This window comes from Chlorocebus sabaeus, chromosome 3 (genome assembly GCF_047675955.1).
Source record: "Chlorocebus sabaeus isolate Y175 chromosome 3, mChlSab1.0.hap1, whole genome shotgun sequence".
In the NCBI taxonomy this organism is placed as follows: Eukaryota; Metazoa; Chordata; class Mammalia; order Primates; family Cercopithecidae; genus Chlorocebus; species Chlorocebus sabaeus.
In genome coordinates this window covers 40699085-40726185 of record NC_132906.1, presented here as the reverse complement: position 1 = coordinate 40726185, position 27101 = coordinate 40699085, and the positions used below count along the sequence as shown (strand labels likewise).

Here is a 27101-nt window from a genome sequence, read left to right as displayed (position 1 = left end):
TTTCCTTATTACATATCAATGCTACTTACAATGGTATAAAATTAAAAGTTAGAGCTAGCAATGAAGCTGATGTTCTCTTTAGTTTCACCAAAACTTTAACTTTTTGAACAAAATATGCTTGTTCAAACTCAAAATCAATATTTTCAGAAACTTACTAATTAATCAGAATCATAAGATATTTAAGCAGTACTAACAAGAAATTTACTTTCCCTACAGTAGACATAGGTTGACATTATATATGCAAAGTGTCTTTCTATCTTATGTGTATTTTAACTCTGTAACCTCTTTCGTCATTGTCTAAGGAAGAAGAAATATATTAGTGCTTTTCTATTAATTCAATCATATCTGGATATCAGAGTACAACGAATTCCTAATCAGGTAGTGGAGATTATTAAGTGGAGTTTGTAAGGCGCACACACACACACACACTCTCACACAAACACACCACTAAATATGTTTAGCTAATTCATGCAGTTTTCTTATTTCTCTTGTCAGTGTAATCAAACATCACATCACTTTCTGATATATATCAATCTATATATTAGATATTATTACAACTTAATTTATTTCATACTTAGGTTTATAACACATAGAAATCAAAGCTCAAATAATAATAATAATTATTATTATTATTTTTTTTTTAGATAGAGTCTCTCTCTGTCACCCAAGCTGGAGTGCAGTGGCACCATCTCCTCTCACTGCAAGCTCCACCTCCCGGGTTCACACCATTCTCCTGCCTCAGCCTCCCGAGTAGCCGGGACTACAGGTGCCTGCCACAACGCCCAGATAATTTTTTATATTTTTAGTACAGATGGGGTTTCACCGTGTTAGCCAGGATGGTCTCGATTTCCTGACCTCGTGATCCACCCTCCTTGGCCTCCCAAAGTGCTGGGATTACAGGCGTGAGCCACCGTGCCCGGCCAAAAGCTCGAATAATTCTTTACTTCGATCCAATGAATCACCATTCTACCTCTCTTAAGCTATGTCAGTTTCACTGGGAATTATCATTGTAAACAACGAAATGCTAAACTTGTTTATTTATTTTTATCTAAACACATAAAAGTTTTCTGAATTATTATCTATAGATAGTTTATTTTAGGTAGCACCATAAATAATATCCTGAAAGGGAAGGTCTTAAAAACAAATTAAAGAAATTAAGCAAGAGAAAAGTGAAAGTTGGTGAAATAGAAAAGTGCCTTAAAAATATAAGACAGAAATTCAATTAGTTATTTTTTCTTGGGGCTCGTGGGATAAAATAGGCTAATAGAGATCATTATGCTTGCTTTTTCAAGGACAGGAAATACTAGTCAGATAACTCTGTATATATATATTTTTAATGTTTTTGCATCAATGTAAAAAACAGCTTCAAATTCCCTTATCCCTCATCATTCCTGGACTTGGCCTCCCATTCATGACATATGCTTTGGCTAAATAATTTTACAGACCTTAGTTAGGTGTCTATTGCTTTCCAGGTTCTGTAGTAAGCATAGACCATGAATGAAAATAGAAACGCGCTTGCTCTCACAGATCTTAGATTTTAGTAGAGAAAACAGGCATTAGTAACATAATCATACATATACATTCACAATTAAAATTGATATCAGTGACCTAAAAAAGAAAAAGATTCTGTGAGCTAAAACAGTAGCAAAAACAAACAAAAAAGTGAACCCAACCTGGGAAACAGGAATGGAGAAGGTAATTTCACTCTGAATAGGTGAACCACACAATCTCATGAAATATAAGCAAATCTCATGAATATAAGCAAAGATTATTCCATGCAAATGGACAAGTAGGTTAAAAGGTTATCTCATTAAGAAACACATTAGGATACACATTAGGAACAGAAGAAAGCCAAGGTGATGCTAACCAAAATGAGGAAACTGATGAGGGATGAGGATACAGAGTTAAGTAGGACTCATGGGAATATTACCTTGGGGTGTGGCTTCAACAGCTGGAAGCCTCTATGGCCATTGGTGCCTTTGCCCAAGGTTTTCTTGTGCCCGCTGGGCCCATTCAGCCTGGCAGACTGTGCTTGGCTCATGTTACTGGCCTGGGTCCCATGCCTGCCAAGGGCAAGTGAAGCAGTGAGAGCTATGTGGGCAAGCACGGAGACCAGCCACTGTACATAGCCGGGCACACTGGCTACGGTGGGGCAGGCAACTCCACGGGCCGGCATGAGTGCCAGCTCCTTGTGAGGCTGCAGTTGGACCAGGCATCCTGCAAGCAGTTTCCACACTGGGGAAGGCGGTAACACCTGAAAGTTTGGAGACACAAGGAACTTCAGTGCCTCAGAAAGGGCCTCACAGCCCTGGCTCAGGGAGCTCCTAGGTCTGAGCTCCCTGAAGGGCTGCAACTTTTTTCTCTTTCTCTCTTCTCTTCTTCTTACCCGTAACCTGGCAAGCAAGGGGAATGTCTCAGTCCTGTTTGTGTTACGGTTCTTTCAGCCTCACCATTCAGTGTGTCCCAAGTTCTTGTCCCATATCCAGAAAGAATGAGGTATGTGGACAAATGGAGGGTGAGTAAGGCGAAGACGACCTTTATTGAGGGATAGTATAGCTCAGGGGAGACCCACAGTGGGTAGTTCCTCTCCACAGGCAGGTCATCCTGATGAGTGTTCAGCTCTCAGTAGAGAGGGGAACCTGCAGTGGGCAGCTCTTCTCTGTAAGCAGGCTGTCCCTCGTTTCTCCACATCTGATGAAATCCGGGGTTTTTATGGGCTTCAGAGGGGAGGAACTCCATGCTGATTGGTTCATGGATGGCCATGGGTGAGGCTGAAAAAAGCACTGTAAGTTTCCATTCTGGTCTGTCAGCCTCACCGCAGGCTTCAGGCCACCCGTGACTTGAAGGTGAAGCCTCACGAGAGACCTGCCCTTTTCCTCTCAGGAGCCTGCCTGCCGCCTGCCGTCATTGCCCAGGCTGTTTGTACTAAAGGACACCTGTAGGCCTGTGCCAAACAGCCCTCAACTCTACTTGGCTTCCATCCAATGCCGTCAGCACCCAAAGTCCAGAAGGGACTGAAGCAGCACTGGAGCTGACGTGTCAGCACTGCTCTGAGCACGCATACCTAACCAGATTGCAAGAGCATCCAGGTTTGGCCTCAACTTTACTCTGAGTTTAGAGTGGGCACTGGATGCGGGAAAAGGCCAGGCAAGGGAAGCAAGCCCTTCTCAGCCTCCTGGGGCAGAAGGGGCTTCTTGGGGCCCTGAGAGTGCAGAGATGCCTGGGTCCAGAGTCACAGCTTGGGTGACTGCTGTGGCGCCTAGGAGGACGCAGTTACTTTGCTTTTGTACTAAGAAGACTGTTAGATATTAAGCTAATGGTGTGACATGATTACATTTGCATTTTTTATTTTTTATTTATTTATTTATTTTTGACAGTCTTGCTCTGTCGACCAGGCTAGAGTGCAGTGGCACAATCTTGGCACACTGCAACCTTCGCCTTCTGGGTTCAAGCAATTCTCTTGCCTCAGCCTTCCAAGTAACTGTGAGTACAGGTGTGAGTCACCACGCCCATCTAACTTTTGTATTTTTAGTAGAGACGGGGTTTCACCATGTTGACTAGGCTGGTCTCAAACTCTTGACCTAGGAATACGCCCACTTTGGCCTCCTAAAGTGCTGGAATTACAAGCATGAGCCACTGCTCCCAGCCACATTTGCTAGTTTTTAATAGTAAATTCTGGTTATCAAATGAAGAGTAGATTGGAGAGAGTCACATAGGTTGGGGGCCATTGTAATGATCCAGTGAGACATGGTGTTAGCTTAAGCCAGAAGGTAAAGCTGTAGATGAAGTGTGAAATACTCGAATGAGATTTATTAAGTAAAATCCACAGAATTTTGTCACGGATTAGATAGGGAAGTAAGAAAGTAAAAGGTGTCAAGGATATTTTCTAAGTGTCTAGCTTAAGAAATTGGATGGATTTTAGTATCATTCTTTGAGATAGAATACCCTAAATTTACAACATATTATGTGTAATACAGTGCATGCTTGTGTGTGTGTGTGTGTGTGTGTGTGTAGAAAACGACTTCAACTTTTAGACATGGTGAATATGAGGTTATTTTGACATCTCCAAGGGGAGATGTAGAATGGGCAAAAAATATATGAATTTGGAGGGTTGGAGCCATAAATTTGGCAGTATTTAAATATATATGTGTGATATATATATGTAGTATATATATGTTTGTGATATATATGTTATATATATGTGATAGTATATATAGTATATATGGGACATGATATATAGTATATAGTATATCTAAGATATATAGGATATTATATATAGTATATATAGTGGATATATATAGTGTATATACTATATATTATGTACAATATAATATGTGATAGTATATATGATATATAGATAGTATATATAGCATATATAGTGGATTATATACAATGAATATATATAATATATATAATACTTATTGTGTATACATACACAATATATATACACACACACACAGTGATAACTCTGTCTGTGCATGGAACTGCCTCATCCATTACAGAGAACCACTCATAAAGCGACATAGATGGAATTGGTAGATAGCTATGAGGAAGGCTAGGAGAGAATATTGCCACAGACACCAACAGAAGTTAGTGTTTTAATAAGAAAAGTTTGGTAATCAGTGTCAGACTTTGATAGGTATACAAATCGGGTGAGAATTGAAACATACTGGGTTTGGTATTCTAATCAGGGTTGACTATAGGGAAAATGTTTCAGTGGAGTGTTATCAGCATATGTAATATCATCTGGGTTCACTTAATGGATGCTAGAAAGCATGAAGCAAGTAATCACCATTTTAAGAGAAAATAATTGTGAAATGTGAGAACTAGATGCCAAATGAAACGTAAAAAACAATGAGGTACATGGAAAAAATTATCATATAACGACTGAGGAGATTTGTTTTCAAAGTAATCTTTCAGAGAATGTAATGTATCAAATCAGAATGTACTGTATCAAAAAGAACAAAATATATAGCAGGCAAAATGCTAAGATTGATCATGGAATCTCACAGAGAGAGGGAGAGGAAAAAACACAGATAGGACGTAGAGAAAGAGGAACCTTTGTACACTGTTGGTGGAAATTTGTAAATTGGCACAACCATTATGATAACCAGTATGGTGTTTCCTCAAAAAATTTAAAAAATACAACTACAGTATAATCTAGCAATTCCACTTCTGGGTATACATCCGAAGGAAATGAAATCAATGTCTCAAAGAGATATCTGCACCTCTGTCTCATGTTCACTATACCATTATTCACAATCGTCAAATGTGCTTGTGTGTGTGTGTGTATCTGTGTATATGCACACATAATTCAATAATATTCAGCCTTAAAACAAAGAAAATCCGGCCATTTGCAACAACATGGATGAACTTGGGGACATTATGCTAAACGAAAAACAAAATAGAGGAAGACAAATACCGAATGATCTCACCTGTATGTGAAATCTAAAAAAGTTGAATTCATAGAAATAGAGAGGAAAACAGTGGTTGCCAGAGTCTGGGGAGTGAGCAGGGAAAATGAGGAGATGCGGGTCAAAAGGCACAAACATTCAGTTATAAGACGAATAAGTTCTGTAGATCTAATATACAGCCTGGTAACTATAGCTAATAATACTGTATTGTATACTTTACCTTTTGCTAAGACAGTAGTATTAAGCATTCTTATCAAACACACACACACACACACACACACACAGACACCCACCCACACATAGACATGGTAACTATGAGGGATAAGAAATGTGTTAAAAAATTTGACTGTCGTAATTATTTTACAATGTATACACATATCAAATCATCATGTTGTATGACTTATATACAATTTTGTCAATTATACCTGAATAAAGGTGAGAAAATAAAAAGTAGTGAAAAAGATTTCACAAAAAATCTAATAAAATATTCAAACTACCTCCAGAAAAAAAAGGAAAGCAGTATTTGGAAATTCGTAAGAAAGGAATATACAAACAGAAACAAACACAAAAGGAAAATAAATGAAAACAAACAATTGAAAAACCTTATTCGAAATATGACACAATCTATAAACAACACTGACTTGAAGAATTTATTGAATATACAAAGGAGAATACATATGAACTTTAGGCCAGAAATATTCTCATTTTTGTGCAAATTGGTCATAACTTTGGAACCACAAAGAAAACAATGTAATCACAGCCTAAATGATTATTTTAGTCTTTCAGCATAGTGTGGTTGTATGATAATACAAATCAATTAATGTTTACAGAGTTTAGAATCTGCATATAAACAAAACATAGAGAAGTGAATAAAGTTTACCTACACTGAAAGAAAGGTAGATCAGAGGCAACATAAGGGGGTAAAAAAGGGTAGGTACGTTTGAGGAATATGGAAGGGAGCCAAATATCCAATAGCCAAAGCGAGAGAGAATGAGGGAATGATGGTGACATTTGTTAGAACAAAAAAATGAGAGATTTAAGTATAATATCACATTTTCAAATTGTTAAGCATGAGAGAAGTTAAGCAAAACACACCTAAAAATGTAGGACTTTCTGCCCTATCACAATATCTGTTTTCTTATAAATAAGCTTTTGTTCTGCAAAACTGCACTCTTTAAAAATGACAAGGTAGGAGGGGAAAAAATAGGACCATGGCAAGTCAAAATCATACAACTACCCTGAGCACTAAAAAAAAACAATGATCAGAGCAACGCGGAGGAAACGGGAGTGAACGGAGAGCTTAGTGACCATCATGAGCCTCCTCAACAAGCCCAAGAGTGAGATGACCCCAGAGGAGCTGCAGAAGCGAGAGGAGGAGGAATTTAACACGGGTCCACTCTCTGTGCTCACTCAGTCAGTCAAGAACAACACCCAAGTGCTCATCAACTGTCGCAACAATAAGAAACTCCTGGGCCGCGTGAAGGCCTTCGATAGGCACTGCAACATGGTGCTGGAGAACGTGAAGGAGATGTGGACTGAGGTCCCTAAGAGCGGCAAGGGCAAGAAGAAATCCAAGCCAGTCAACAAAGACCGCTACATCTCCAAGATGTTCCTGCGCAGGGACTCGGTCATCGTGGTCCTGCGGAACCCGCTCATCGCCGGCAAGTAGGGGCTGCCTATCCATCGACAAAACTCACTTTCTTGTCCTATGAAGACCGTTGCCATTGGTGTTGAGAATAATAAAGCTCTGTGGTTTTTCTCTAAAAAAAAAAAAAAAAAACAATCAGTACCTTGGGAAATAACAGAGCCCAGGCTGGAGGCTTCCCCAGGGGGTATTTAAAAATGTACACAAGCAATAGATTGGAAATACTTGTTTCGTGGTCGAAAGGCATGAAGACAGAAGGGGAGTTTGGGATACAAGAAGAGCAACCTGCCATGATTTGAGAAACCAAGAAAATATCTACATATAGATATTCAAAAATAATTTTCTTAAAATAGAACTGAAAGGGATACTTGATTGTATGGAAGAGAACAGAGTGCTCTTTTCCCTTGAAATTATGGTTCTACTTCTGTTTTATTTCCCCTTTCCTAGGAAAAAAATATAAACAAGTTCTACATTTTTACTAACATAATTTCCCTATTTACCAATATCATGTGAACCAATTCATATTACAGAAAAGCCTTTTTCAGTGGAACAGATTATAATAACTATCAACATTTTGGGAGGAAGTGGAAAAGAGATTTGGGGTATTATATGTCACATAATTTACATGTATTTCAGCAGTAAGAAAACAGATATTATCTAAAATAGTAAATCAATACATACAATTAATAAACATTATTTAATAGATCAAGGGAACTAAACCATGAGGATGAAGCTGGGCATGGTGGCTCATGCCTGTAATCCCAGCACTTTGGGAGGTCGAGGTGGGTGGATCACGAGGTCAAGAGTTTGAGACCAGAGTGATCAACATGGTGAAACTCCGTCTATACTAAAAATACAAAAATTAACCAGGCGTGGTGGCATGCGCCTATAATCCCAGCTACTCAGGAGGCTGAGGCAGGCAAATTGCTTGAACCTGAGAGGCGGAGGTTGCAGTGAGCCAAGATCATGCCACTGCACTCCAGGCTTGACAACAGAGAAAAAAACAAAACAAAACAAAACAAAACAGTATTTTTCTCTGGGGAATGGAACTGGGATGTAGACCACTTCATTCAATCATTAGCTCTTTTGTTTTACTTTCTATTTGAGGTATATTATATGATTTTGATTAAAAATCAATAAAAATAATAATTATTTTATCTAACAACAAAGCTTCTAATCCCAAATGGGAAGGATAACTATTTATCTTTGCCCTTGGCCTACCACTTAAACAAACTGATTATTCTAAATATTCAAATTAAAATTTTACTCTGAAAAGGAAGACTGCTTGGAAATTATCTGTCCCAAACTCTTCTCTAGCTTGCTTTTATCTCTACCCTCCATGAACTTGTGATGCAGCAGAGAAGGTGATTTTCATCAGCCTAAAGGAGAAATCCTTGGCTTACTTATCCCTGACTGTTTTGAAGGAATCTTGAACAAGGTACTTAACATTTTGTTTAAGTTCTGACTGTAGGATCATCATAATGACTTTGCTATATTATTGGAGATATAAAGTTATATATAAATGTAAAGCATCTGTTTATGGTAAGAGTTCAATAAATGGTAATTATCTTCATGTAAATAATTTAAAAATATGCTTTAAGTTCAGAAACTCTAAGCAAATTTGGTTTGCTTTAGGCCTCTTAAAGTGGAAAAATCATACTTAGTAAATATTTTAATGCACAATTTCCCTGTGCAAATAGAGGCTTTAAGATAATTTAACACTCTCGTTTTCTCAAAACAATTGCTCTTTTTGACTTTACATCATGCAATCTAAGGACCTTATGTATTTCATGCTCAGAGTGCTGAGAGATGATGGTTCATTTCCCTTTCCAGTATTATTCACTTTGAAGTAAACAAGTCAGTGTGAGCTAATGTGCCACTGTAATAACTTTTTTCAGCTATTCACTGTTAAGTCAATAAAGGGAGACTGAGTTTGGCTGTACAAAATTTTTTTAACAGCATATAATCTTCTAATTTCTGAATGGTTTCCTTTTCATAATATTGGCCTTAGCTGGAGAAAAGGGCATGTATTTTGGGAGCATCATACTTCTTCCTGTCCCGCAGTTAATGAGGCACATGAAGCATGGACTGGGGCTTGATCATGCATACAGAACAGGCAGCCAAAAAGAGGCACATTCTTCTCTCGCAATGAAACCATCTGCAGCCAATCCCAGCAGGTTTTCCTTCAGGGCTGTAAGCAAAAGGCAAGAATACAGATTGTTTCTCATTCTACACCATTTTAGTGCAGCAAAGGCAAAAGGCAAGGGGGAAAACTTAAATAAACATGTACAGATGTCTTTTTCCAGGTTATTTTCCGTTTTCCAAATCCTGTCTTTGAGTTCTATAATTAAGAAGAAAAAATTCTCAGATGAAACTAAGTATATTTTCTTACATTAGAGAAACAGGGTCATGTATGAAGAGATGCACATCTGCCGGGTCTTGATTTTAATCATTTATTTGATAGATGTTTCCAGACAAGCAGACTCAGCCATGACCAGATGTAGCATGTCTCTGTTAATAATCTGAGTTAATTGAGTCTCCCTTTTGCCATTTGCCAATTATCTATGGATCCAGATTGAGAGGTTTTCTTTCTCCTTTTTTTCCCCCTGCCAGACAGTTAGAGACACATGAACCTAGAGGTTACCAGGGATAAGAATGTTATTATGATGTTACTGTAACTGGAAGTAGGTGCCGATGTTTACTTGCTGAGAGCAGTTTAACAAAGAGGAATTCAATAAACTTTCCTTAGAAAGTTTCACAGAAACTGTTGATGACTTTTAAAAGTGTTTTTCCTTTTGATTAAGGAAAATAGAGGGGAGGAAAGAGGAAAGAAATATTAAATGGAATGTATTCACTGCTGAAATATAGATTTTCATTGCTCTGACTGAGTGCTTGGTAGAGATTTTCACCACATCTAATAATAATTTTCTTAGTAGGCTGCAAAAAATTAGATTGTGTTTCTCATAATCAAGGCCTATTTATCAAACACACTACTTAAGAATTTCATTGTTGTTGATAACTGGCACATGTTATTTATTTATAAATCTTGCTTAAAACGATGCATTTTGTTAAAGACATGAAACATTGCAGAGCAAGTGACACAGAGTTTAAGTGATCAGCTGATTATAATCATTCAGCAGTAAAAGAAGCTACTATTGGTGATAACATAGTCTTGAAAAATGTAGTTGAAAATTTGATATGAACTACAGACAGAAAAAAAACCAGCATCTTTCAAAAAAAAAAAAAAAAACAAGTTCATCAAACCTAAATGAAACAAATCTCTAAAAGTCAAGACTATTAGCAGGGAGGTTAGTGTTTTAAACACAAGAAATACCAATGTACTTGAGAATTGTATGCCAGTGTTATTGTTGACAGAATGTTATAAATTTTGAAAAGATAATAGTGTGTCTGAATGTTAATCCTAATGAATTTATAAATACTTGAACCACAATCTCCAACTGCATAAAAAGAGTTTTCTCTTTAGTATAAAATGTTTCCTTTTTGGTGATCCTTTTGAAATATGAGTTGGTAGTTCTATATGTAGAGATAAGTACTCATTTTAACTTCATAAAAATGATAAAATAAAGAGGCATTTTCAACAGAAAAGGAAAGTAACAGCAAAAAGCATAAAATACTCTAAAATAAGAAACAATGAAATGTACACTGTATTTTTAGTTACCTTTTTCCAAGTCTATCTTCAGAACTGAAGCGTGAGTCTCTTGGGAACAGACATAACTATACTTTATTCCTCTTGAATTTCTAGCTCCAAGTACATTGCCTGACACATAGTTGTTGCTTAAAAAATGGTTTATTGGGTAAATCGAATAAATCAGTAGTAAATGTGGGCAATGACAGCCTCAATTATTTTTTCTTCTACACTTGGTAAATGATTAATACATTGGTACAAAAATTTAAGAATTAACTACCCACCTATTCTTAATTCTAACCTGAATTGATATCTTCTTGAAGAAAATATTCAACTTTAATTTGTGCCCCCAAATAAAATGAAAACAGAAGCTATTGCTCGTACATTCTTTAAATACAGAGAAAATTCTACTTGGACCGAGACAGAATTCTCACAGAGTATATCATTGATATTTATACATTCAATGTTCTTTTCTATCTTTGGTTTAGACACGTATGAACTCCTTGTTTTAGAGAATTGAACATTATTTCCCTGCCATTTTCTCCCAGTTTCTTCCCTCCCTCCTGGCTCCTTTTTTTTCTTCCTACTTACTTTCCTTTCTTTATTCTTTCCTCCCTCCTTTATGTGTTTAAACATTTAAATAAAGTTGGCATGATTTTTTTTTAAAGTAGTGATGTTTTCCAATTCATTATGCAAATATGAATTTAGGTTACAGAAAGAATATACTGTTCATGAGAAAGTAGCAAATGATTTTATTCAAGCTATTGCAATAAGAAGAGCACCCCAGATGCTCAGCTGCCCAAAATATCAGAGCGTATTAGTATGGTGGTTTTGCTTTACTTTTAGAGAGAGAGGAGTAGCAAGTTATAGATGGGGTGATTTTACAGTTGAGATGGTTTTTGTAAATTGGAAGAGTCTGAGTCAACAAATGTTTATCTCTTTGCTGTGGAAATAAACAAAGACCACTTAAATAAGAATAAAGGAAGGCTATTTATTCAAAGATTGCTGTAGCAAGTGAGTGAGCCACTAACCATCATTTGCACTTGGCAGAGACTCAAAGGCAGATAAGGTAGTGGGAAAGTTTTATGATGGAAAAGAGGGAGGACTTCAGGTAGGACATAACTGGAGGCTGTTGGCATGGGGAAGGTGCAGACAGACTAATTAGAAGTGGGACATCCTATGTGATTTGTTAGGGGTATATATTTGACTATGTCTTGTTTGGTCCTAAGTTGGATGTGGGGACAGTAGTTGGAGAAATTGTCAGTTACTAATCAAGTCTTGGCTGTGTGGGACTAATTGTTATGAGAGTTTTCCTTTAGATTCTTGACTAGGTGCTAGAGCGAGTCTGACTTCCTGCAAACCTGATTTATAGATTAAAATAGTCTTCGTGGACTAGTTACTATAAATAGTATATTGGCTTCCTAGGCTAGTTGTATGCAGATTATTGATCAGATATTCTATTTTGTATGGAGTCTGACCATTGTCTATTTGTTATTCATTTTCTCAATGTCTACCTAGTTTCAGGGTGGAGACAAAAACAGTTGAGTTAATCATTTATGAGATCAAAAATGGGAATTTAGAGTGTCTATGTCAAGGAAGTCACCTGTGAATCTTACATGAGATGTAAGGGCAAGGGTGATTCCTTGCAGCAAATCATCTCCCCACAGCACAAAAAGTTGGGGACAAACTTTAGAAAATAAAAATTTGGGGGTGGGATTAAGGATTAACCTTCACTGTTTACTGGGGACACTGAACTTAGGTAAAGTTCATCGTTGTCAAGTTTAATCTTAGTGTGTTAAGTCAAATAGGATCTAAGAATATTAAGTACTGACATAGAACAAGATGAGTTTAGTCACTCTTGACCATATTTGACAGCAAGGAATCTCTGAAAATGGCAAATAAAAAAAAAACAACCATCAAAATGTGTATGTGGTTATGAGAATAGGGGATGGCATTTTTAGTTCCCTAAGTGCTCTTCCTTGTATGTCAAGTGCATAAGGAAGATAAGACAGTCAATACTTAGATGTATAGTATAAGCCTCAGCAACATGATTTCCAGTGGGAGATTCCCCAGGCCTTAGGGCTGGGGACCAGTCATTGAGACAGCCCAGATAGTGAAACCAAAGAAAGATGTTCTAAGCAAAATTTCCAAAATAAAGAAATCACTACAAACTAGTTTACTCTAAAATTTATATCTGTGGATCAAATCTCACTCTAAAGCTGTTCTGAATTTCTTACCACTAACTTATACTTTTTAGATATTAGGTTTAATATGCTTAGAAATATACTAAAATATTAGCTTCTCTCTCCTGCCACCCTCCACCCAAAACACAGTTACTCTGAGCATCAGTGTGTTAATACATAATAATCATCTTGCGTAGTTGCACAGAGTAATGTTAAATAAATACTATTATTTTTACCTTTCATGAGTTTTTCAGCAGTGTAGAAAACTAATTCTGCTTCTAGGGAAACATATGCTTTCCCTCCCGCCACCCTCCCTCCACACACACACAGAAGGGAGTCTCACTGATCTCCGCTCATGGCAAACTCCGCCCCCGGGGCTCAAGAGATTCTTCTGCCTCAACCTCCTGAGTAACTGGGACTACAGGCACCCATCACCACACCTGGCTAATTTTTGTATTTTTAGTAGAGACAGGGTTTCACCATCCTGGCCAGGCTGGCCTCGAACTCCAGACCTTGTGATCCACCTGTCTTGGCCTCCAAAAGTGCTGGGATTATAGGCATGAGCCACCGTGCCCAGCCACGTCTGCATTTTTAAGAACAAATCCCTCTAAGAGTTATCCAGTCTGATCCTGTGGAGACTACGCTTTTTCATGGGCATTGAAATATTTTACAATTCCTTAAATTGTAAATAACAGATAGAATTGAAAAATAATATTTTCTACAAATGTTCAAATAAATTCTGTTAGTTAAAGATTCAATCGATTCCCTTCACTCACTGTGGAAGCAGCAGGATTTTTTTTTAATTAAATGCAAAAAAATTCCTGATTTATAAATGTCTGTTTTAAGACTTTCTTTTGAACTGGTTGTAACATCTTACTGATTCTCTCATTAATAATGGGTTAAATAAAAATTTTAACACATGTACACTTCATATTTGTATGAGAGAAGTGATTTTAATTTCTTTGAAATTTTCCTTTAACAGAAGTTTACTTTAAAAAACTTACTCTTAGATATCAAATGAAGCAAATAAACTCTTAATTTTTAATTAGAAATGTTTCCTTATAATAACTGATGCAATTGACCTTTTTGTAGTCTACTTTAATGTTTCTTTTTATACCTATCTTTAAATATTTTTGCATGATTTTTGAAAGATAAGTTGGTTTTGGTTTGTGGGTGTGTTATGTGGAACTACGGTTTTATTTTTCTCCCAATGTATTAGATGTATTGAGTTTTTAGTCTACTTGGGTAGTTTAAAGTTTTTAATTGCAGAATATTTATTTAATTATCAACATTAGAAATTAGCAAATATATTTTAGCTCCTCCAAAATAAAATGAAATATTTAGCATACATTTACTTTCTCTTCTTTTCTCACATTTCCTGGTTTCTGTATATAAAATATAAAATTTTGAAAATAATTATTCTTAACATTTTATAATGCACAGTCGCTTTCAATATTAATTTCACTTTATTCTATCCAAATTTGGAGAATAATTTATACAATTCCATATTTGACTAATTTCAATGTATACTACCATTTATTTTATATCATAGTTTATCTTTTCTTTTCTTTTCTTTCTTTCTTTTTTTTTTTTTTTTTTTTGAGATGGAGTCTTGCTCTGTCTCCCAGGCTGGAGTGCGGCTCACTGCAAGCTCCGCCTCCTGGGTTCACGTCATTCTCCTGCCTCAGCCTCCCGAGTAGCTGGGACTGCAAGCGCCCACTACCACGACCTGCTAATTATTATTATTATTATTATTATTATTATTATTATTATTATTATTTTTGAGATGGAGTCTCGCTCTGTCCCCCAGGCTGGAGTGCAGTGGCCGGATCTCTGCTCACCGCAAGCTCCTCCTCCCGGGTTCACGCCATTCTCCTGCCTCAGCCTCCGGAGTAGCTGGGACTACAGGCGCCCGCCACAGCGCCCGGCTAATTTTTTGTATTTTTAGTGGAGACGGGGTTTCACCGTGTTAGCCAGGATGGTCTTGATCTCCTGGCTTCGTGATCCACACGCCTCGGCTTCCCAAAGTGCTGGGATTACAGGCGTGAGCCACCGTGCCCAGCCTATCTTTTCTTAAATTCATTATTTGAAAACCTTTTTAATAGTCAGAAGGTATATTTAAGTACATTTTCAAGGAACGATACCTGAGTACCATACTTGTCTAAGTTATATTAAACTAGATTTGAGAGTCTGGATACACAAAGGGACAATGGCCAAACCATATACGACTATAACACTTTGACCTACAACCTCTACAGCAAGTGGTCCAGAAAGTCAACACAAAATTACTGCAGAATCTGCCCATAATAGATTAAACTTGGCCAAAAACTTCCAACTTTCCTATTCTCTTCCCATCTGTAATTCCAACTATAGAATGCCAAATACGCTTCCTAAACATATCACATAAGATGCCATAATTTTACTTAACCTTACCTACAGCTTTCCCTTTAACTCAAGCATTCTGGAAACCTTCCCCCTAACTGCCTCCAAGGAGACTGGCTTGGGTTTTTATTAACGCAAAGGTGGGATCAAGGTGAAAATTCCCACATGAGGGCAGAGCTTTTGTGCTTTAAGTATCTTGCTAGTCCCCAAGAAGGGAACATACAGCCTTCCTACTAAATTGAATTAAATTAAATTACCCAAAGGTGAGGAGGAATGGAAAGAAGGAGAAGTGAGGCTTAAAAAATGAAGCTTTCAAAGTTGTCAGCAGTCAAACATTATAACATGCAGTCAGACTCTTTATTATATAGAGAAAGTAACAATGGAAAGTAATAATAAAAATGACCATAGAAAGTAACAATAAAAATGTAGAAAGTAACAATAGAAAGTAACAAGAGAAACGTCTGTAGAAAGTAACGATAGAAATAACAATAGAAAGTCTCAGAAATAGAGGAAATAAAGTAGAGCTAAGTTGAAATTTTAGAACTGAAATAATAGCTAAAATTTAAAACTGAACAAATGGGCTCCAGAACAGAGTGAAGAGCATGGGAAAATCAGTTAACTAGAAGACAAAATATTTAAAATTACTGAATCTGAACAAAAGGGAGAAAAATAGACCAGAATAAATGCACAGAGCTTTAAGGGTCTCTAGGACCAAAACAAAAAATTGATCATTCATGTCACTGGAGGTCTAGGAGAGCAGAAAGACGATAACTTTTAAAAAATGCTCAAGGAAATAATAGATAAACTTTTCTAAAACACCTAAACCTATAGATTTAAAAACTTGTGCAAATCCCAAACAGTGACTCAAAGAAAGATACATTATAGTCAAACTTTTGAAAACTAAAGACCAGGAAAAAAATCTTGAAATCAGGCCAGGGAGGTGGTTGGGGGTGCGCAGGACAGAAAAGATACCTTACTGGTGGGAAAAAAGAACAATTTGAATAGCAGCAGATTTCTCATTAGAAACCATAAAGGCCAGAAGGAAGTAGCGCAACATTGTTTTCAAATGCTGAAAGAGAAAAAAGATCAATCCACCTGGACAGTTATTCAGAGTATGGTGCTAAGTAAAAGCCTCATTCTGAAAAAAACTTACCATGGTTTATTATTCAATTTATATACTATTTTTAAATGACTACATTATAGAAACTGAGAACAGATTAGTGGTTGCCAGGGCTTGAGGATAAAGATGAGTGGGTGGTTATAAAGATGCAACATGAGGAATACTTAGTGTGATAAAAATGTTCTGTGTTAAACGGGTACAAGAAAAAACAGGAGAATGAATAAGACCTACTATTTGATTTCACAACAGAGTAACTATAGTGAATAATAACTTACTTGTACATTTTAAAATAACTAAGAATAAAGAAGTGTAATTGGATTTTTTGTAACACAAAGGATAAATACTTGAAGAGACAGATACCACATTTTCCATAATGTGGTATTTCACATTACATGCCTGTATCAAAAAACTCATCTACCCCATAAATATATACACCTACTATGTATACACAAAAATTAAAAATAAAAAAATGAAAAAAAATTTGTCTTGACTGTATCAATGTTGATATCCTGGTTGTGACATTATACTATAGTTTTGCAATACATTACAACTGAGGTAAACTGAGTAAAAGGTACAGGAGATGTCCCTGTACTAGTCTTACAATTGCATAACTTGAATTAAATTTTGTAATTAAACAAATGAAACATAACTAGAGCCTTGCTTGCATCTATTTTATCCTGAGTTATTTTCGACACTGGATACAGATTAGAAGCCCAACGTACAAAAAAATACTAATAGTTGGCTGGGTTCCATCTTAGATCAATTAAATCATAATCTGTGAAACTGTGTCATGAACAGATTTTTTGGTTTGTTGGTGTTTTACTTTTTAGCATAGATAATCTCAAATATAACAGTATAATAAAAAGAACTTCCCATATGCACATCACCCAGCTTCAAAAGCAACTAATATTTTGTCTTTGTTTTATTTATATCATCTGTACTATCTTATTTTTTCCTTTATTTTCTCCGCATTCCTTTTTAACTTTTTAAAAGTTAAAGTTGGGTTATTTCAAAGAATCCAATTTAAAATTGGATAATTTTAACTATACGTTCTTTCCTCTTTTATTGGGTTATTTTAAACTGTAAACATATTTTCATTTCACTCATGAATACTTAAGTATCAATTTCTGATAAATGCAATGTTTTTAATATAATCCTTATTCTGTTATAACACATAAATTTAACAATAATCTCATAATATAAAACATCCATCATCAAACACCCCATTCACACTCTGTTTTCATTTTATCAAAGATGTCTTTTCATAAAAATCCACATTTCTTTCTTTCCCTTTCTTTCTTCCTTTCTTCTTTCCTTCCTTCCTTCTTTCCTTCCTTCCTTCCTTCCTTGCTTCCTTGCTTCCTTTTTATTTCTTTCTTTTTTTTTTTTTCTGAGGCAGAGTCTCACACTGTTGCCTTGGCTGCGGTACAGTGGTGCAATCTCAGCCTACTGCAACCTCCACCTCCCAGGTTAAAGGGATTCTTGTGACTCAGCCTCCCAAGTATATTTCATTTTTTAACAATCACTTTAATCACTTTAATTCTCAGGTCAATATCATGATGGATTTTTCTCTTAAACTTTTAACCAGCTTGTTGTTTGAATCATGAAACAAAGTGAGTTCATACATTGTAATTAATATATTTTTTAAAAACTCTGTAAGTTCTCCCACAAACTCAATTTTCTTCTAATATTGTTCTTAAAACATCATTTTGCATATTTTATAGCACTTTCAAGTCTGGATTTTGTTTATTACATTCTAGTGTTGCCATTTAACATGTGTGTCTGTCTCTTATATTTCCTATAAACTGGATATACAGGCTTGATAAGAATAATACTGGGCTTTTTTTTTTTTTTTTTTTGGCTGAACTTCTTCAGTAGTACTCTTGTACATTTCTCTTCAGTGTCACAAAATGTATAGTTGTCTCTCCTTTCGCGACCTACGGAAAGAAAAATAAAAGTTGATTCCAGCCTATTCCCATTATTTTTAAAAGCTTGAATAATGGTAATATTTTATTATTCCTTCTTCATTTATTAGTTCGTAAATATCTATCAAGAAACTTTTTAAAATCACTAGTTGGTAACTAAAGGAATAGTAATTTTAATTTTATATACTATTTTCCAAAACAATGAGAATTGGTTTCCTGAAATTACCCTATGAGGGTTTTTTTGTTTGTTTGTTTGTTTGTTTGTTTTCCTGTTTTGATGGTTTTATTTAAATGAAAATAAAATGTGCACATGATGTGTCTACAGATTTTTTTCTCTGCACAGTCTGGCATTGGGATTGGTGACTCTGATGGCCAGCTGCACTCTGGGCTGCTCTTTCTGTGATGGCTTTGTGGTTCTTGGAGGAAACATTGTAAGCAACCTCAGCAGATTAAGATTTATTGCACATCAGAGGCATTTCCAGCTCCTTGGCTTTGTGGACCGGGAGCTTCTGGAAGCCACTGGGCAGCATGTGTTTTGTTTTCTGTTGCTCCCATATTTAGGGCATCTAGATCCAGCCCTTGAACCTTCTACAAACCGTGTTGTCAATACTTCTGGGTTATCACCAGGTACGCTTATTTTTGACATATCGTCTGACTGGCGCCACATGAACTTCTTGGTCCTCTCTTTTTGACGATCTTGTGCAGGGTCTGAGTGCAGCCATGGTGCCAATTAGGAGATGGCTGCCACCTCTCTAGGCAGTGCTGAGATTTTCTTTTCTTTTTTTTTTTTTTTTAACATTTATTTGAAGCTCAGGGGTACACGTGCAGGTCTGGTACATAGGTAAACTTGTGTTGTGGGGGTTTGTTGTAAAGATTATTTCATCACCCAGGTATTAAGCCTAATACCCATTAGTTATTTTTCCTTATCCTGTCTCTTCTCCTGCTCTCCACCCTCCTATGTGCCCCAGTGTGTGTTGTTCCCCTCCCTTTGTCCATGTGTTCTCATCATTAGCTCCCACTTATAAGTGACCACGTGCAATATTTTGTTTTCAGTTCCTTCCTTAGTGTGCTGAGGATAAGGACTCCAACTCCTTCCATGTCCCTGCAAAGGGCATGATCTTGTTATTTTTCATGGCTGCATAATATTCCATGTTATACATGTACCACAGTTTCTTTATCCTTATATGTTTGTTTTGGAGTGCTAGTATGACTTCATGGATTTAAACATTTTATGTTTTTGAAACCATTACTTGTTCTCCAGATTTATGTTTAAATGTTTTCAACTTTGGCCTGTGATAAGCTATTCAATTTGGTTCCTGCATCCTTTTGACTGGACCCTTGTAAACGTCTATACATCTTATTTTAGATATGAAAGGACATTCCAGGACAGTTTTGTACACTTCATGCTTATATCTAAAATCTAAAAATTATCGGTTTCTTGAGTGAGTAATGATATTTAAATGCTACAATATGGACTCTAGTAGTACTTATTGCTTTTGGGATGGTCAATGTTTCTAGAACTCTGTAATGCTAGAAATATGTATTATGTTTTAAAATATGTTAAAAGTTCAAGTGTAAAATTAAATTTAAATTCAGAACCATAGGTGTAATCAGTATTTTTTTCTTTTCACACTACATAGACTCCAACATTATTACTTTTTTGCTAGCTCAGAAAAATAATTCCACAACACTACTAACAATGTAATACTGAAATTAGTTTAGACAATTCTGCTCCCATTTTTTGGGCAATCACAACAAAGACCCAAGTAAAATTATTGTATTTTAAAGTTACTTGAAGTAGTTTCCTTATTTGAGTCATTCTGTCAACTCAATATATTTGTTTAACTTTTCTTTTATAAAGAAGTTACTTTTGAGCCGGGCATGGTGGCTCACACCTGTGATCCCAGCACTTTGGGAGGCTGAGGCAGGTGGATCAATTTAGGTCAGGAGTTCGAGACCAGCCTGGTCAACGTAGCAAAACCCCATCTCTACTAAAAATACAAAAATTAGCCAGGCATGGTGGCACATGCCTGTAATCCCAGCTACTCAGGAGGCTGGGCTCAAAAACTGCTTGGATCCAGGAGGCAGAGGTTCAATGAGCTGAGACTGCACCACTGCCCTTCAGCCTGGGTAACAGAGTGAGACTGTCTCAAAAAAAATAAAAAAGAGAGAGAGATCACTTGGTTACTTTTATAAAATTTAATTAAACGAAAATCTTTGCAAAAATAATGTAAAGTTTTTAAGACAAATTTATATAATATAGCACATTCAAAAACTTTAAGTTATGGTAAAGACTTTTTATATTCACATTAAAATTTTCAAATGAATTTCTATTCAAATGGCCGTATAGATAATAAATATTAAGTGAAATGCAACAATAAACTGCTATCACCTCACTGATGACCCTTTTAAAGAACATATAATGCTCTTTAATGGGTCTTTTAAATGTGTGAAGTGGTTATTATCACAATCCTTTCAAACCCACACTAATTCAATGAGGCAACTGATTTGTTTTATGCGACCACCAGAGCAGACGCCAGAGAAAAGGCAAATAGGCAAGGTAAAAAGAAACTTTATTAGCTAGCCAATGCGAAGGAAGAAAGGGCGCGGTTCACCGGTGCTGAGGAAGTCGCTCCCACGTTCTTGGGCGAGGTTCCTAGGTCCGCATATGAGGAGGGGCCGAGGAAGCTCGCGCGCGCACCTGCCAGGAGCGGCTTTTCTGTCTAAGGCTTGGGAGTGGGAGGGCAATAGGCGGGACACGGGCGTGTCGGGGGCGTTCTGTAGGTGCGGCCAGGTAAGTGTCGTTTTCCTCCATCGGACGCCATGTTGCACCTGCGCAGTTGGTCTGTATTTTTCCCGGGCGTGGGCTGCATTTTCCCGGGTGCAGGTAAGTTGGTGATGAAGAACCCGAAAATGCGCCATCTTAGTTGTCTTTGTCCTCTCCCCGCGTCCAGACAGCAACTTTATGCTTTACCAGGAAATTTCATTATTAGCTGCTGGCTAATATCTCCTCTTTATTTGATTATATCAAGGTTTAAATATCTATTTCAAATGCAACAGAATTTTCCATTGATACGTTAGAACTTTGTGTTTGCTACTTCTCCCTTGTGAATACTAGACTATTTTAAGCCAAAGTATAATTCTTTTTTTCTAGTAAAAAAAAAAAAAAAAAAAAAAAATGTTCTCTTGAGTACATGTGGACACAAAAAAAGGGAACAACAGCCACTGAGGCCTATTTGAGGGTAGTGGGAAGGAGGAGGAGGATGGAAAATCTATGCGATGGGTAGCATATCTGGGTGGCATAATAATCTGTACGCAAACCCCTGTGACGTGCCATTTACCTATATAACAAACCTGCACATGTAGCCTTGAACCTAAAGTTTTTTGAAGTTGTCCTTTTTTAAAAAGAATATTTGTTTTGGATTTCTTGGGGATATGTATCCTGGAAAAATAATACTAATTCCTCTTGATATCTATAAAATACATTTTTGGTCTGAAAAGTAGATTAGACTTAACATATGGACTGAATTATCATTTAAAGTTTTTTTTAAAAAGATCAATGTTTCAAAGTTCTAAGTAGTTTCAATTTATTTTTGAAATTGGAAACTTTTAAAAGTTGAATCTAGTTTTGGGGGTATATAAAAAAATGCATATGCAGTGCTGGAACAGAGCTTCCCTTTTTCCAGAGTTTTCCAATTTTCATCCTTGTACTACACTATAATACTTAGCCATAATGTTAATTGAAAGGTAAGCAGCCCTAAAGACTCAAAATATATTAAACTATAAATTGTGGGTGAAAAGTATGGAGTATTTTGTTCTACCTTCCACATTTAGGCAAAAATAAATTGAAATCAAGAATAGAAATAATTAATATCTCACAAGACAATTGTTTATTAGATTTAATAGAAAAATAACTGTCGTGATGGGACAGAAAGACCAGAATTTCCAAAAATCTAGAAAATCTCTAGGTTGTCTAGTAAACATGATTTAAAATGTTCTTCTAGACTAAGTCAATCTATTGGCAAATTGGAGATGAAGACTTAAATTAAGAACCAAAAAGTTAGATTGTAGTACTTGTAATAATCACATTTGTTAAATAATAAGAAACAACCCCATGGAACATATCACAATATTACTTTACTATGTATCATTCATTATCAGTATGTTTGCATAAAAGCAAATTCTATCAAGTCTTAGTATGTAAGTCCTTATCCAAGAACTCATGTTTTTCTATCCAAATCTATAAGGCTATAAAGCTGAATACCACAGTCTTTAGGAAAAATTCACATAATATGAATAATTTTCTAAATAAATAAATATTATATGTATAAATAATTTCTAGAAATAAAACTTTTGGTTTTTGAACAGAAAACCAAACACTGCATGTTCTCACTCATAGGTGGGAACTGAACAATGAGATCACTTGGACTCGGGAAGGGGAACATCACACACCGGGGCCTATCATGGGGAGCGGGGAGGGGGGAGGGATTGCATTGGGAGTTATACCTGATGTAAATGACGAGTTGATGGGTGCAGCACAGCAAGATGGCACAAGTATACATATGTAACAAACCTGCACGTTATGCACATGTACCCTAGAACTAAGTATAATAATAATAATAAAAAATAAAAAATAAAAAAATAAAAAAACTTTTGCTTTGATATGGTATGGCCTGGCTTGGTGTCCTCACTCAAATCTCATCTTGAATTGTAATCCCAACATGTTGGGGGAGGGACCTCATGGGAGGTGATTAGACCATGGGGGCAGTCCCCCCATGCTGTTCTCATGATAGTGAGTTCTTACGAGATCTGATGGTTTTACAAGGGGCTTTTCCCCCTTGGCTTGGCACTTTTCTCTCCTGCCACCTTATGAAGAAGGATGTGTTTGCCTCCCCTTCTGCCATCATTGTAAGTTTCCTGAGGTCTCCCCAGCCATGTGGAATTGTGCGCCAATTAAACATCTTTCCTTTATAAATTACCGTCTTGGGTATTTCTTCATAGCAGGATGAGAACAAACTAATACATGCATGTTTACTTATAGGATCATAAAACATCCAAAGCTGATGACGTGCAACTATTAAAGTTTTTAAACATAATTCCTCATTCTACTCAGTAAATGAAATATAGATAAAATAGTTATTTTATAGTAAAACATAGTATCACACTAAAAAAAAAAGAATTTATTTGGTATGTTTATTTGTATGAAGCCAAAAAAGATCCAATTTTGTCACAAAGGCTGCAATGTAAAATTACTCTCTGTAAGATAATGATACAAAACAAACATCTGAATTGTATAATTTCTTTTTAAATTATTTTTGTAATTTGGAAACATAAGCTGGAATTATTATTTATTCAAATCTACATATTTATTTTTAAATAGGCTTTTAGATACTGAGAGACATAGATATCTTTTAGCTTACAAAAAAAAAAAATTGATACTATAGACTAAGAACATGACCTTAATCAAGAAGTTTCACCACGTGGTTCTCTGAAGAAGTCTGGATACTGAGGGATGACACGATCCCTGGGTTCAGCCTGTTCACCATCTCAAAGGGATCGGAGTTGGCATTTAGCTGAATGTGGAGCAAGAATAGACAGACTGCTATGCTGCTCTTCTGTTCAACAGCCTCATCACAAAGGACAGGTTCAACTTGATGCAGGGTTTTGTGCTTGTCAGAATAGAATCCTACAAAAACATAGACAAATGTCATCATGAAAGCAGATACAGAACCTGTAACCTTCATAGAAAGGGCTTTGGAAAAAAATAAGTCACAGGTTACTGCCTTTTGACATCTCCCCACAAATTGGCCATGAAAGCTGTTTCCATGGTGATTTTACATCGAGCCATGACCTCTAATTCTCTCAGCTTTCCAGATTCATCTTTCCATTTACTATAACCTTCAAGATATGTTTTATTATGCATAATGCGATATTTGGTTGACAAGGTTTTATTAAACTCATTTTGATTATCCAAGTTTAAAAAATGGGGGCTAAAAATAGCATAGTTGCTTTCAGTGTTAAAAAAAAAAAGAGACTAAAGAAATTCACCAATGATTGAGGTTTAGCTCATTCAAAATTGCTGTGAGACCTTGAAAATGTCATGTCACCTATCTGAAAGCAGGCTCCTGTTTCATTAACCATACCAGTTTTGTTTGTCTATAACATCTGTAGCAAGTCTTCTAAGCCAAACATCATAAAACGTTATAATATGAATAATTTCTTTTTACCATTACATGTTACGTAAATGTCTGTTGATTTATTCCTTTGAATAATGGCAACTCACATTCTGAAATATTTGATAATGATAGTTGTCAAATAAATAGCAATTTTGACACTTGAATTAGAACAATGAAATAGGCCATAACACAGAAGAATACATTCATTGACTTAAAACCCATCATCATGTATTAATATGTCTGAGAAAGTTAAAAGCTAATCAAATGCAATTTTAATATCAAAGAATGTGCCTGATGTCAAAGCTAAAATAATAACACAGTGAATAAAATAATCAAAAAGAAAATAAAACAACAATTAGATACTGCAAAATAGCACAGTTTCTGACAATGCAGAAATGATGACCTAGTCTAATCACTGTATTAAACCCAGAATAATACAGTTCAGAAAGTCATTTTATAGGGTTTTGCAGAGTAGATATTTGCATATTGTATTTGAAATTGAAGCATAGAATTAAACTCTATTAGTTCATTTACCCTCACTTGTTCTAATAAAATGTTTCCTTACAAACCACTTCACTCCATTAATTATACATTTTCTGCAGCAATATTTGAGATCATCACAGAATTTTCACTGAAGCTGAAAATTCCAATGAGAGAATTCTTTGGATATCATTGGATAAAAGGAGGACACTGGAATGTGACAATGAAGCATGATTGTAAATCTTCTACTTTGCATTAGAAAGTGTTTTAAACCATGTCTATAAATTTCCTTCTTTAACTATTGTCTTGCAAGCTAGGAAATGTTGGTATCTGAGAGTAAGTCTTGTTATTCACCGAAATTTATTAAATTAGGCAAGTCAGTTTATTCCCCCAAAAAGTGATGATTTTGAAAATGTGCTGGTGTTGGCTTGTGTCACCTCAAAATAGAGTAGATGATTCCACACTAATAACTTGGCAGAAGACAAATTTCTTTTCTACTACCTTTTCTTGAGCTTGACATTTAGTGCACTTTAGAAAATCCAAATTGGCTAATTCTTTGTTTTGGTTCTTCTCACTTTCATTTTGCAAGCTGGTATAGAATGGCGGTGCTACTCAAACTTTAATATGCATACTATCACCAGTGGATCTTCTTGAAGGGCAGATATTTCTGATTCAGTATATCGGTGGTGGGAATTTGAACTTCTCTGCATTTCCATCAATTTCCCAGGTGATGCCAAAGCTGCTGGACTGTGGATCATACTTTGAATAGCAAGGATTGAGAGGCGGAAAACTACTGGAAGCAGCATCTCTTACTGCTCCACTCCATTCACCTGGCTGGGGACACAGAAAAATAGCGGTGGTTGTTGAAAGAGTAAACCAGCTTGGCAAAATGTGTAGTTATTTTAGATCGTAGGCAGGAAAAAGCCACTAAAGATTTTCACTGGAAAAGAGGAATATTAACTTTTCTAGCTTTCAGAAAAGTGAACATAAAATGAATTTTGAGCCAAACATCATAAACAGTAAAAGCAAAAGTAATAATACATGTGTATTGTGTGAATAGAGGGCAAAGATGATTACTACACCAGGATTGCTGCATTCTGATCCCCTGTCTGCTGAGAGTGGATGTATGTAGTCTTTTCCAGCAAGCACTTTGAATTTCAGGAGAGCACACAAAACAAACAAACAAGCAAAAGAGGTAATAAAAAGATCCAACAGCCTTGTGGAAATCATTGCTACTTTTCTCTGTACTAATAATTGTTAGATCAGTTTGCAATACAAAGGAAAATTTTTCCTCAAAGTCTATGCAAAGGTAATTCAACTCAGACATCACAGGCCAAAAAACAGAATGGGAAATGTAAAAAGTTTACCAGGTGTAATTGAATGAAGGACAAGTTTCCTAATCTCTTGTTTACTGTGTTGGAGATATATTTAGGAGAATTTCCTAGCCTGCTTTAAAACTTCCTCTTTGGCCACTATCTTGACCTGGAATCATTGCAAAAAGAATATTAGAGCACAGTAATATTGTCCACAGCAAATCTGTCTAGCTGTTCTCATGTCCTCCGGCATGCACCTAGCTTTGTAACTCATTTCGTTTGGAAATGAAAAAAAAAAAACAACAACAGAATATTGCTACTTCCTGAGTTACATTTAGGGCATGATGTTGTTACTAAATTTACCTTCTTTCACAATAACATAACCTATGCAATGAGATTTTTTGAGAAGTAATTTTATTTTAAATAAGCTTTAGTATAGAGGCATTTAATCTTGGAAGATATAATTTGCTGTCTTTCAGACATGCTACAGTTGGCGGAAGAGATTACTTTTGTCATGCTGATAAGAAACATGCCATGTGATGTACTATATCATACGAAGCGTTGTTATTGTATGACATCGACATCAAATAACACCTTCCCTCAAACCATCCCATTGTGTATGGACTGTCAGGTTGAATTAATGAACAATAGCAACATATAGATTTCATACAGACCTTTCAAAAATTGTGAGCATTCATATTACATATTTTTCTCAAAGAAGCTGTTTCTTATGTATTTTATGTTACATTTGAAAAATATATATGCTTTGTGTGGATTCACTTTATAATGTACTTTTTTCTGAAATTGTTTAATATTT

General features: G+C 36.0%; 1 long non-coding RNA gene and 1 pseudogene across 1 annotated transcript; one reads left to right on the top strand and one right to left on the bottom strand.

Annotated features, from left to right (window-relative positions):
- The first annotated feature begins 6663 nt into the window (after positions 1 to 6663).
- On the top strand, positions 6664 to 7194 carry LOC103214521 (small nuclear ribonucleoprotein Sm D2 pseudogene; annotated as a pseudogene).
- An 11031-nt stretch (positions 7195 to 18225) lies between these two features.
- Positions 18226 to 24071, bottom strand: LOC140711457 (uncharacterized). Its single transcript, XR_012092672.1, has 2 exons — positions 23774 to 24071; positions 18226 to 18327 (listed from the first exon to the last, which is right to left on the bottom strand). It is a non-coding gene; the product is annotated as an uncharacterized lncRNA (long non-coding RNA).
- Positions 24072 to 27101: the final 3030 nt, after the last annotated feature.